General features: G+C 30.1%; 1 long non-coding RNA gene across 1 annotated transcript; it reads left to right on the plus strand.

Annotated features, from left to right (window-relative positions):
- Positions 1-12,427: 12,427 nt before the first annotated feature.
- LOC142232987 (uncharacterized) lies at positions 12,428-12,929 on the plus strand. The gene is made up of 2 exons (XR_012721271.1): positions 12,428-12,603; positions 12,671-12,929. It is a non-coding gene; the product is annotated as an uncharacterized LOC142232987 (long non-coding RNA).
- The last annotated feature ends 755 nt before the right edge of the window (positions 12,930-13,684 follow it).

The following is a 13,684-nucleotide window of genomic DNA, read 5'->3' on the forward strand; positions in this document are numbered from 1 at the left end:
AACCAAGAAAACACCCTGTGCGGAATTTCATTAAAATTGGTTAAAAATTGGAAACGGAATTCTACAAATAACAAATACATGGGCGAACGGACTCAAAGGTCAGATCGACTCAGGAGGATATTCTAAGTCGATTGGTATATATTTTCAATATCTCTGGTAGGACAGATCAAAGTTATTATACCCTTACCACAATGTGCTTCAAGGTATAAAAATTACAGAACGCAGGTTCAATTCTTGGCGAAATTTATAGTCTGTAAAATTTCATCGAAATCGCTTCAGATTTAGATATAGCTCGATCGCAGTTGATATCGCCCAATTTTCCGAAATTTGGCCAAAAAGCCCTGATTTATAAACCGATTTGACTCAAACTTGGCGTACTATAATCTTTTATAACACTAGTAATATGTGCACAAAATCAACGAGATCGGCTCAGATTAACTATAGCTCCCATATATATGTATCGCCCGATTTCCCTAAATTTGACCATAAAACTCTTATTTATCAACCGATCGTACTAAAATTTGTGGTATCGACCAAACCTGAATAATATTATCCAAATCGGTTCAGATTTAGATATAGCTCCAGCGTTGCCAGAATTGTTTCATCAAAAACCGCTAGATTTGCCCGAAAAAATAGCTAAAAAATGTTTAAAAATGGTAGAAAAAAGCTAAATTTTGTTGTATCAAAACTCACATTTTTTATTGAAATTTAAAAAACTTAACGGCTTTATTTCGCTTAAAATTATTTTAATTGTACACTCAAAAAAAGTTTACTTGGATCCAAAGATTTTGGCTTTCCCTTAAGTATTTTGGTATTGACTCCGAGCCAAAGATGCGGCTTCTTTAAAATAAAGACCATTTTGACGGACCATCCTGACTTTAAATCTAGGATCAATAAAATTAAAATTGGATACAGACCTCATTCATCGAATTCTTATCCTCTTTTTGCGATATATTAATAAAGGTATTTATAAACAAACAAATTCCAATTTCAAAATCCAAATTATGTCAGGTACTTCAAAGTTTTCTTAATGCTAAAAAACTTTAAACCAAAGACACCAATCCTTAAAATAAGTGTTAGCCTATATTTAAAGCGATTTTATATTCAATTTAAAAATTCAATATCTCAGTTGAGTTAAAGACGATTTCTTTAAATTAAAAATGTTTCTCTTTATTTTAAGGAAAATTTGCCTTACTTGAAAGACCTACAACTTCAGCAGAGAGACGCAAATTTTCAAGATTTGTGTCCTAAATTTAATGAAAAAAAATTTTGAAGCAAGGATTGTAAACTTTCATTTAATTAAAATGTCATTATTTCAAAAAATTTTGTCCTTATGTTAACATTTGGTAAATTTCGATTCCTAAAATTTATGTTGCATAATCTTCCATATTAAGTCAATATTTTTTTCAGTGTATTCATTTTAATTCTATTGTATTCATTTTAATTCTACTTCTGTGAGACTATAACAATATCTAAGCCATATGAGCTCTGTTTGCGTACTCGATACATTTTGATTACTATCACAAATTTTTACTGGAAGTCCGCCGTTTACATTTCCCAGTAAAAACTTGCAATTATCAAATAACAAATCCAATGTGCGATTTATTGCACAATTTCACATAGAAGTGCATTAGAAAATATCAATATATTTCGTTTAAATTGGTTTAAAACCGCTGAATTAATGATAAATTCGTGAACGTATACACTTCTTCTAATTTTACCCAAGAGAATAAAACCCATTCTTACTGTCTTGCAAGTTTATACTGAATAACTTTTATTGGAAGTACCTATTGTTGTCCAATTTTCGTAAATGTCAATCCACTCCATTAATAAATAACAGATTTGTTTTTATCGCGCGTTTAAAAATGTTTTGATCTTATGAATACGATTTTATTTATTGTAGTTTTTGATGTTATAAAAATAATACCACACTGAAAAAAATATTGTCGTGAGGCCAAAGATTTCATGTCTTTAAAATACAAATGCAAATTTTGCTTAGCGAAGAAGACGCATTTCTCTAATATAAAGTTTTTTGCATTGTCCAAAAGTCGATAAACTTTTTAATGAAGTCGTGTTGTCCTGATAATTAAGTGATTTGACTTAAAACTGGGTATCATAACATGAAAGAAAAATTTTTTGGGCTAAGGTCAACTTGACTTTAATAATTCAGAAAAATTCTTTAAATTTAATGAAATTGTCTTTAAATTTGGTGTCGTTTTGCATCTTGACTACAAAGCAAACACTCGTTCAAAAATAGGACATGTTTTTCAACACTTTATTTTAAAGACGTTTTTTACTTGAAACATAGCATAATTACTACTGGAAGTCGAGTTTGAATTTGGAAAATAAAGTTGTCGTTAACTTGTTTTTAAAAGACGTTAATAGCATATGAAGAAAGAAAGCTGAAAAAACGAACAATTAAAATTTGCCTCCTAGATTCAAGTACACAAAACCCAGATTTAAAGGAGAATTGTGTCTTAAAATTATCCTTACTTGAATTCTCCGCTTCTTTGGCTCGGAATCAATACCAAAATTTTTAAAGTAAAGACAAAATCTTTGGAACCGGGCATGCTTTTTTTTCAGTGCAGATTCAAAATTTTATTTCCTTAATAACTTATTATATACACTGAAAAAAAGTATGTCCGGTTCCAAAGAGGGTCGTGGGCTAAAATCCATTTTCGACCAAACAGCTGTGGATATCCTCACCTCAGCTTCTCTACACTAACAGAAAAAATCGCGTTTCACAATCGTGAACGGACGTTGTCAAAATGAAACGGAAACGTCCACAAAAAATCAAAACGGAATGTCCACGGGCGTTCACGATTACATGAACGGCAATCGTTTTTCTTTGGCCATTAAAAGGCTTAAAATAATCTTTAGACGTTACTGTCGCAGCTGCGCCGTTGGTGCAATGTGCTGAGGCGACTGTTAATGCGTATCGTGTAGGCAACACAGGTTCGAGTCACGGTAGCGGAAATCTTTTTTTTTAATTTTGTTTACAAATTCGTAACCATTACGTTTTCAGATCATGAACGCTGGTTGTTGTTTTGACAACGTATGGTGTCATTTTTACGTTGTCAGATTGACCCCATCTGTTCTCAGTTTGACAACACAAGTGTGTTGATTCACTTTCATGAACGGATCGTTTCGAAATGACCACGCCGTTCATGACTTTTTCTGTGGGTATAAGTGGTTTCACTGCAATGTGGAACACCATTCGCACTCGGCTATTATCATTGAGCTTAACATAGAATCTGGCAGCACTCAGTGATAAGAGGGAAGTTCTAAGTTAGTCTAATGAGCTGATATCTGTATCGACCTAACCTAACTCTGTAGGTGTAAAACCAAGTATACCTCCTAATACTATACTTGGTTCAGATTGTGATGAAATTACAATAAACAAGTACTCCTTAATTTTCATAATGTTACCCCACAAATGCTTATGTTTACTAATTCAGTAGGTGTGGTTTAGAGTATGATATAGTCGGCCCCGCTCGACTTTCTACTTTACTCACTTGTTATTTTATTATTTTCGGTATTTATCTTTGTATAACTATGTTTTTTTTCATTTAAAGTCTACAAAAAAATATAATGCACGCAATTTTCAAAACGTTCCAAAAATAACATCCATTGAAGTAATAAAATTAAACGGCGGTGGAAAAATAAATATTATAATTAATCAAAACTATATTATTTTTTAAAGAACCTTAAGCCGAAATAAGAAGTAAATAAACAAAACTAAACAAAACTATATAATTTTATTCTGCTTTTACTTATTCATTTATGATTTTAGCTAAGCTAAGCTCGAACTTAGAAACTCAGAAAATCCCGCATTTGGTTTTCTTATATGCGTTTTTTTTCTTATAGCCAATTATTGCATATAAGAAAAAAAAGTTTCTTATATTCACATTAGGGCAGTCACCTGAGGAATTTTATTTTGAAACCAAATTGAGTTACAAAAACATTTATGGTACACCTTGAGTAAGAATTTATTATACTAAATAGCGATAGGATAGCGTAAAATGCATTTTATTTTATTAATTTTGCCATAATATTGTTGTGTTTCTTTTCTTCACAATATTGAGTTGGACTAAGTGTTTCTTAAGTATGATAGCAATTTAAAAAGCACTTTAATTTACTGTTATCTTCTTTTGTTTTTGTTAATAAAATTTAATTAAACTAAATTGGTTTAATGTACAGCAAGATTGTTATTACTTCAAATATAATCCCGGGATATTTAGGAATCGATCCCGAATGACATGCCTAATATAAATTATATTCACATATACATTTATAAAAGAAATACAATTTTGACAAAACTTTCTATAGTTATAAAATTTTGATAATTTTGAAATAAAATATTGACAAAATTTCTTATAGAAATAAAACATGGACAAAATTTCATTTAGAAATAAAACTTGGAAAAAAAAATTTATAGAAATAAAATGTTGTCAAAATTTTCTATATAAATAACATTTTGACAACATTTTCTGTAGAAATAAAATTTTGACAATGTTTTCTATAGAAATAAAATTTTTACAAAATTTTCTATAGTAATAAAATTTTGAAAAAAATTTGTATAGAAATAAAGTTTTGGTAGATTATTTTTAGCGATATGGACCAATTTTTGTGTGATTCACCATCGGCTATATATATATCTAAAGACCGATAAGGACCAATTTTTACATGGCTGTTAGCGGCCATATACTAACACAATGTACCAAATTTCAAACGAATTGTGCTCCTCCAAGAGGTTCCCGAAGTCAAATCTGGGGATCGATTTATATGGGGGCTATATGTAACCATGGACCGGTTCTATTTTGATCCTTCAAGAGGTTCTGGAGGTCCAATCTGAGGATCGGTTTGTATGGGGGCTTTATATAAGTTTAGACCGATATGAACCAATTTTTGCATGGTTGTTACAGACCATATACTAACTCAATGTACAAATTTTCAAACGAATCTGATGAATTTTGCTCCTCCTAGAGGCTCCGGAGGTCAAATCTGGGGATCGGTTTATATGGGGGCTATACGCCGTTCGGACTCGGCTATAAAAAGGAGGTCCCTTGTCATTGAGCTTAACATGGAATCGGGCAGCACTCAGTGATAAGAGAGAAGTTCACCACTGTGGTATCAAAATGGACTGAATAGTCTAAGTGAGCCTGATACATTGGGCTGCCACATAATCTAACCTAACTGATATGAACCAATTTTTGCATGGTTTTTAGAGACCATACTAAGACCACACTAAGTACCTAATTCCAAACGGATCGGATGATGTTTGCTCCTCCTATAGGCTCCGGAGGTCAAATCTGGGGATCGGTTTATATGAGGCTATATAGTGGCCCGATAGGGCCATTTTCAATACCATGCGACCTACATCAATAACAACTATTTGTGCCAAGTTTCAAGACGATAGCTTGTTTCGTTCGAAAGTTAGCGTGATTTCAACAGAAGGATGGACATGCTTAGATCGACTCAGAATTTTACCACAACTCAGAATATATATACTTTATGGGGTTTTAGAGCAATATTTTGATGTGTTACAAACGGAATGACAAAGTTAATATACTCGTATCCTATGGTGGAGGGTATAAAAATGGGGAAATAAATTTCTTTTTTGTAAATTCTTCACAGTAATCATGTTATGCACACTACTTTACATGTTTTAATTTTTACAATAAATTTAAATTACGAAACAATCTCTCATTTATCGAACATTGTTTTCTCCGCCATGACTTGAACCCTAGTATTCCATAATACACGTATCAACATTCGCCTTAACAAACTGCACCATCTACTGAGTTAACACAGCAGCGTCTAACGATTAAAATAATCGTAATGTTATGATACATCCAGTATTAAATTTTGCCGCCATCTGAAAATACAATTAATTTGTTATGAAGCACCCTGTATTCTATATTTTAATGAAAGAATGCCACATGTACGCAACAGTAGTTTAGTATTACCAGTGCAGTGAACTCAGGCAAACTACATAATTGTCAATGTGGTAACACTGTCATGCACATTCAAATGTAAATGTGGAATTTTTCTCTGTTTTATTTCGTAATTTTCTCAATAATCCTTGTGTGAAATGCAAAAATGTTAACATACAAGTGAAGAGCTTGTAAAAATGTACCTAAAAACAACAATTGGTATTAAAAAGTCAAAATGGCCCAAAATGCTAAATGTCGCCAAAGTATGCGGTACATATACGAAAATTATGGAACCTGGTGCCAAAGTATGCAAATGTCGCCGAAGTATACATTAAATGTAAAAAATGGCGTCAAAGTATGCGCACCACATACATATATATATATATATATATATATATATATATATATATATATATATATATATATATATATATATATATATATATATATATATATATATATATATATATATATATATATATATATATATATATATATATATATATATATATATATATATATATATATATATATATATATATATATATATATATATATATATATATATATATATATATATATATATATATATATATATATATATATATATATATATATATATATATATATATATATATATATATATATATATATATATATATATATATATATATATATATATATATATACATATATATATATATATATATATATATATATATATATATATATATATATATATATATATATATATATATATATATATATATATATATATATATATATATATATATATATATATATATACACCCTTAAAAAATCGTTTCTGTAACATATACTCCCAAACATATTTTGCTTCAAGCATATACATGGGTGTTGCCCAAACATTTATATGTTTTATTTCTTCCAATATATAATATGTTTGAAAGCATATTGGTCTAAACAATATAATATGTTTGGGTAGTCTAAGTTCCAAACATTTTGTATTTTTCCATCCAAATTCAATAATGTTGTCTTCCAAAAAACTATATGTCCTTATGTGAACATATAATATGTTTGGAAATATTTGGAACCCAAAAATATTGTATGGTTAGAAGAATTTTCTCCCAAAGAAGATTGTGCTCAATTTTTTTTCTGCCTAATTGTATTATGTATATTTGAGAGTAGTAATCAATTCTTAATTTTTTTTATATTCATATATCAGATTGTAGTCCTTAGGTTAGGTTAGGTTAAAATGGCAGCCCGATTAAATTTCAGGCTCACTTACACTATTCAGTCCATTGTGATACCACATTTAACTAAAAGTACCTATTACATATGGGCACTTCTACTCTTAACCACTGAACCTTCTCTATTATTTACTTTTGTGGAATCAACCAGATTGCTCCAAAAACATTAACAAACTGCTTAAGTTAACGTTTTCCAGGTCAGCCAGTAATCTAAAGCTACACGCTCACAAAAAATCGCTTCTGTAACATATACTCCCAAACATATTTTGCTTCAAGCATATACATTTTTGGCTATTGCCCAAACATTTATAGGTTTGATCTCTTCCAATATATAATATGTTTGAAAGCATATTGGTCTAAACAATATATGTTTGGGTAGTCAATTTCCAAACATTTTGTATTTTTGCATCCAAATTCAATAATGTTGTCTTCCAAAAAACAATATGTTATTATGTGAACATATAATATGTTTGGAAGCATTTTGCACCCAAAAATATTATATGCTTAAAAAAAATTCTCCCAAACAATATTGTGCTCAAAATTTTATATATTTATTTATATATTTATAATCATAATGAATTATGAAAATAAACAGGTAATATAGGTGCTAACAACATAGGTTTTCGACCTGAATGCTCAAAATTTTGTTTCTGCCTAACTGTATATTCCCCCACATCTTTCTCACTTCCACGACATTTTTAGTTCTTAGCACCTTTTTCTGTAATACAAACATTGTAGAAGAAATTATTCAATTTTTTTTATTTTAATTTTACCTTTTGCCGGGCGGGGATTCGAACAGCGGACCAAGCATATTATATTTATCATCCAAGCATATTATATTTACAAACATTTTATGTCCCAAACATAATATGTTCTAACATATTAACATATATGTCCCAAACATGTTATGCTAGTTTATGAACATTATATGCTTGCACTCAAAAATATTGTGTTTAAAAATTTGTGTTCCAAACATATAATGTTTATAGCCAAACATATGAAAAACAGTCTTTTTCATCCGTGTATATGCTCCTAAAATTCGCTTACGCCGAAACCGAAAACCGAACATAGTACCTACCCTAAGGGTAGGTACTATGTTCGGTTTTCGAGTTGAAAATCACTTTATTATCGCGATTACTTTTCCTTAAATAACCAAGATTATAAATGAAAACAAACTTATTCCTGTAAAGTCTTACCGAAATCTATAGGAACAAGAAACTACGCATCAATTGAGTTAATTTGTCTGCTTTATATTGAACTGTTTTAATAAAGTAACCACGAAAATTTCCATGCGAAAAGCGAACATAGTACTTATCTTTACACAAAAAGCAGGACACTCACACAAGAGGTGTTTAATTGATTCCTTTTCCTCCACATCATGACAGCTTATACAATAGTCATTATACTTCGCACCTATAGTTTTTGCAAATTCGCCTATCAGGCAGCGACCCGTTATAGCAGATATCAGGAGTGCTATCTGACGCCTTGAGAACACTAGCATATCTAGTGTGCGGTTTAAGTTTAAATGGGGCCATATTTGCTTGGTGTCGTTACAACCCTTGCAATTTTCCCATCGAATATTTGCCATCATGCAGTCCTTGATTGTAGTCCTAATTATTTTTATTATTATTTTTTAAGTAAATTTAATGTATTTCTTTATGATGAGTATCTCTGTAACCGTATATGTCCATTTCGGCTTGGTTGTAAAATGAGTTAAATAAATAAAAAATAAAAATAAATAACATAAATTCAACTTGACTTGAAAAAGCTCTTCTTCAATACAGCTTCAAATTGTTTGCGAAGTGCTTCCAATTTGCCAAAATGTTGACGAAATCTTTGACAAGGTGTTGAAGATAATATGAGAAAATTTTTATAAAACACTTCCATGTGGTGTTCAATACTTTTCTGTGCAACGATGTTCGTGGTCAATTGGAAGAAATAAAAAGAATTGGAAAATTTTAGACAAATAAGTGAATTTACTCCCTGCCAAAATTTTTGGATTTGACGGCACTACTGAGAATCCCCACCACGTCGAAAACAATCGTATACGACATCAAAACCTCGTCGGAAAAGCGCCGTCACTATTGAGAAGTTATACCACACCAAGTTACTACAAAAAAGTTTTTCATCAGTGCAATTATTAGATGCCTTTTTAGATCAAATTAGAAAGACGCCAATAAGAGCCCCCTTCAAACTATCAGAAAAAGTGCATTCTAAGGTAGTTGTCAAAGAATCATTGTGGTCAAGTAAAACACGATTGTGTAGATCTTTATTAATTTGATTAAACATTTATAAATTCTTATAAATATAATATATTTCCGTTTATCCCATCACATTTAATATAACTTTATTCATTAATAAAAGAATGATGTTGATTTACACGTAGCAAGTTACATGTTGCAGCGTCTATCAGCCGTTTATTTATTTTCTATGGAGGCAGCATATCTGGAAAAATACCTGAAAAAAACAATCACTTTATTCCATTTAAAATCGAAACTTGTTCACCATATACCTTTCACAATTTTAAGCGTAATAGCTATGTTTTCAGCACTTTATTTTCGTTTTTATTTAAATAAATTATAATAAGCTAGTTGCGCTTGGCGTTTCACAAAATATAAAATGGGTTTTCTAACAATAGTGATGGCAAAATACTTTCATGTACATTTTGTACTTTTTGATATGCTTCCCCCATCACAGTTGGCGATGGTTGAAGTGACATTTACGAGTCTGTGGTAGCGATGAGGATGAAATGGAACTTTGAAATGCTGGCAGGATAGTGCCATTTAAAAGTTCGTTGGCTAACGTAGCGAAGTTCTGGATACCGAAGTATTTTAACTCAATTTTATTTACAACAAAAGCACATAAGAGTAAATATAACAAATATATACGGCTGTAAGTTCGGCCAGGCCGTATCTTATGTACTCTCCGCCATCCCAGCAAAAAAGAGCTTCTAGAAAGTAATATGGATCACCAACTTGTGATCCGGAAGTAGTGAAAACTTGGAGCATCACCCAATTTTACATGGGCTTGTCATTGGACGGAAGTACTTGGTTTTCGGATTGTTTGTACTGCTTTAGAATTTGCTCCTTTCACTTTTTTCTTCAACCCTTTGACTTTTATTTTTGTCAGTATTTTTTGTTACACTTTTATTTTCTTATTATTTAATTTTTCCCATTTGAAAAACTTTTTCGCTCCGACCGGGGGTTGAACCTGGGTTTGTTGACACGATAACAGAACGCCTTATCACATTCAACTACAAACGCCATTGAACGTGACGCATTGAAACGTCAATTCAATCGTAATATGACACCAATGCATTCTAACAACTTCTGGAGATGTTCTTTATTAGTATGAATGAAAAAATAAAGAACACAGGTTTAAATCTCACCAGCGATTAATTTGTTTATTAAGATTAAAAAATATATATTCTTTATGTTTATCGGTTTTATTTTGTTACACCCATAGAAAAATTATTACCATACGGGCTCAAATCGATACCGTACGTTATTGTTAGTTAGCTAACCCCGTATGGTACAATATCAATACCGAATGGTACAGGCGGTACGCAAAGCATGAAAGTACGATTCGGTATTATGAAAGTACCAATATGATATTGAAAATAATACCTAAGCGGTACTATTATTTATACCATAAAGGTATTGATGTATAAACAGTGCGGTATTACCAAATAATACCAAAATGGTATTGGTTTAATAATATTTAGTTTAATAAAACACACGTAAAACGTCTTTGTTACGTACTTCATTTAATACATAACATACATACAAAAACCTAATCATTTCTCCATGCAAAATTTAATTTCTCCCAATTCACCTCCATGTCGCAATTCAGGCACAACTTAGATTTTTTTTGCTGGGCATGGATTGCGTAAAAACTTCTACTAAAGACTGTCATCCATAATCGAATGACTTGGGTTGTGGTAATACTTGCCAATGGCAAGGTATCTTAAAACTCCTTAACATCGTCTTCTAAATTGGACTTTAGTCCATTAGGAAAAATGGCAGAATAAAAACCTATATAATTCAGTTCTTGACCGGTAAATACACACAAAAAATTATCACCAAAATTTTTTCAATTAAACACTTAATTGAATTTGGAAACGGATTCAATTAATATGTTAATTGATTCAATTAATTACTTAATCAAATCCGAATAAAAACCAATTAAAAAAATGATTGATATTTGTTACGTTTCCAATTAAAATATTAATTGATTCAATCAATTTGTTAATCAATTCGGAAATAATTTTCAATTACAAACGTGATTGAAATTTTTTCCGTTTCCAATTACACATGTGATTGATCCAATCACCTTTGTGATTGAAACTGAATAATTTTGAGCAATGGAAAGAGCGAAAAGAGAACAAGAGAATGGGTATTTATTCAACAATGTATGATGGAGAGATCAGTCTGTGGAAGTAACTCGTAACGAACGGTTGGGTTTTTGTTTTTCGCGTAAATTGAAAAACATGATTGGCGACATTCTGTCTGCTGCATTCAAAATGTGTGCATAAATATTTTGAACGCAACAACAAATCATAGCAAAGGGTTGAAATAAATAAAGTGTGCAACAACAAACGGACACGTGGTAAAGGTTTGAAAAAATATATGACAGAACGCATTTGAAATTACCTGTGTTTGTGTTTTGTGGTATTGTAAAAATGGAAAACAATCTACGTTTATTGAAGGTAAAAAATTGTGAAATGTGAATACCGTTTTCCATTGAAGCCTGTTTACATTAAACGGACTAAAATAATATATTTTTTATTCATTTCTTTTAGTGACCAATTTTATTTCGTGAAATTGACCAATCAATCCCACCAACTCCATCATTTTATTAAATATATAATAATATGTTTGCAATAAAAAAGTGGGTACGGTACTTTTAAAATTATAATTTTTTTTCACTCCTAGTTTTCTTAAAACCAAGAGCGGTATGGGTTTGTTGGAAGATTCACCTTGAAGTTGCGAAGTAGCGTTGGCATTAAATTGCATTTTTGTTTTACCTGCCTTTTTCAGTTTGAACCCAAGTAGAGAGCAGTATATCTGGTATATAAACTAATGAGCTGAATTATGGCAATGGTAAAAAAGTTCTTTCTTTTGGATTTAAAAATATGAAAAATATCAGAAAATAATAAAAATATGTATTTTCCATTTATATTTTTTTCTATTTCCAGAATTGCACATTATCATCAATATAATACCAAATATTACATTGCTTTCCCATTATTTTTGTCTTTGATTGGTTCAAATTTTAATAGACGATTTTAATGTGTGGAAATTTTGGAAAGGAATTGTTACTAAAATTAAATTACCGAGCTCCTTAATACACCTTTTTATGCTAAAAGACTACAACTGCAAAAGAAGATTATAAATCTGCAACCTGGAACTAAGAATTGAACTTGATATTCTATGCAGGTAATGTTTAACAAAATTAACTTTTAATTGAACAAAATTAAATTCGAATTATTCTGTTTACTTTCAGAAAAACTAATTTAGCTTACAGGCTGCTGATTTATTGGAAATCTAGTCGCATCTACATATTAGAAGGAACATGTTAACATGGTTATTATTATAAGGAAGATAATGATTTATATAATTTATTTTTTCACCCTATAGTTGTTATTGATAGTAGTTGTATTTGTAAGTTATGTTAGAACAAAACACAAATGACAAGAACCAAATTTATTTGTCTATTGCATAATTCAAAAAATAATAAAATATTAAATATGTTTTATAAGAAACACATATTTTCTTTTATTTCAAAAGAAAAAAAAAGTAAATACGATTTTGTGGTCGCAATATATACATTTTTTGATCGAAATTTATAGCCAATTTCAATTAATTATTTAATTGAATGAATCAAATAGTTGATTGATTTTTGTCGCGAAATTAATTAAAATTTTAATTGATTCAATTAAAACTGTGATTGAATTTTATGTTAAAAATCAATCACGTTTTTAATTGATTCAATCACACAATTAATTGATTCCGTGACAAAAGTCAATTAAATTTTTAATTAAAAATCGTGTTGGTTTTCAATCAAAATGGGTGATTGATACTATCATTTTCGTGATTGAAGACATTTCAATTAAAAAAATGATTGAATCCGCGATTTTCGTGATTGAAATAAAAAAAAAATTTTTTTGTGTGTATGAATGAACACTTAGTCCAACTCAACATTATAAAGAAAAGAAAAACAAAAATATTATGACAAAAATAAATAAAAAACAAGTAAGTAAAATCTAAAGTCGGGCGGGCCGACTATATTATATCCTTCACCATTATGTAGACAAAAATTTGTGTTACCATCTCAACTCCTCCAAATTTGTTGGGAGTTATTATCAAGGTTTATATTCCCATATACAAATATTTATATCTGAAACGATTCGGAGAAAATTTTTCGTACTTCTACAAAATCGCTAGAATTAAAAATTAAATCGGCTAACACCTGGGATGAAACACAGTGTAAGTAAAAAAAAAATTAATTCTCCACTAA

This window comes from Haematobia irritans, chromosome 4 (genome assembly GCF_050003625.1).
Source record: "Haematobia irritans isolate KBUSLIRL chromosome 4, ASM5000362v1, whole genome shotgun sequence".
NCBI lineage: Eukaryota > Metazoa > Arthropoda > Insecta > Diptera > Muscidae > Haematobia > Haematobia irritans.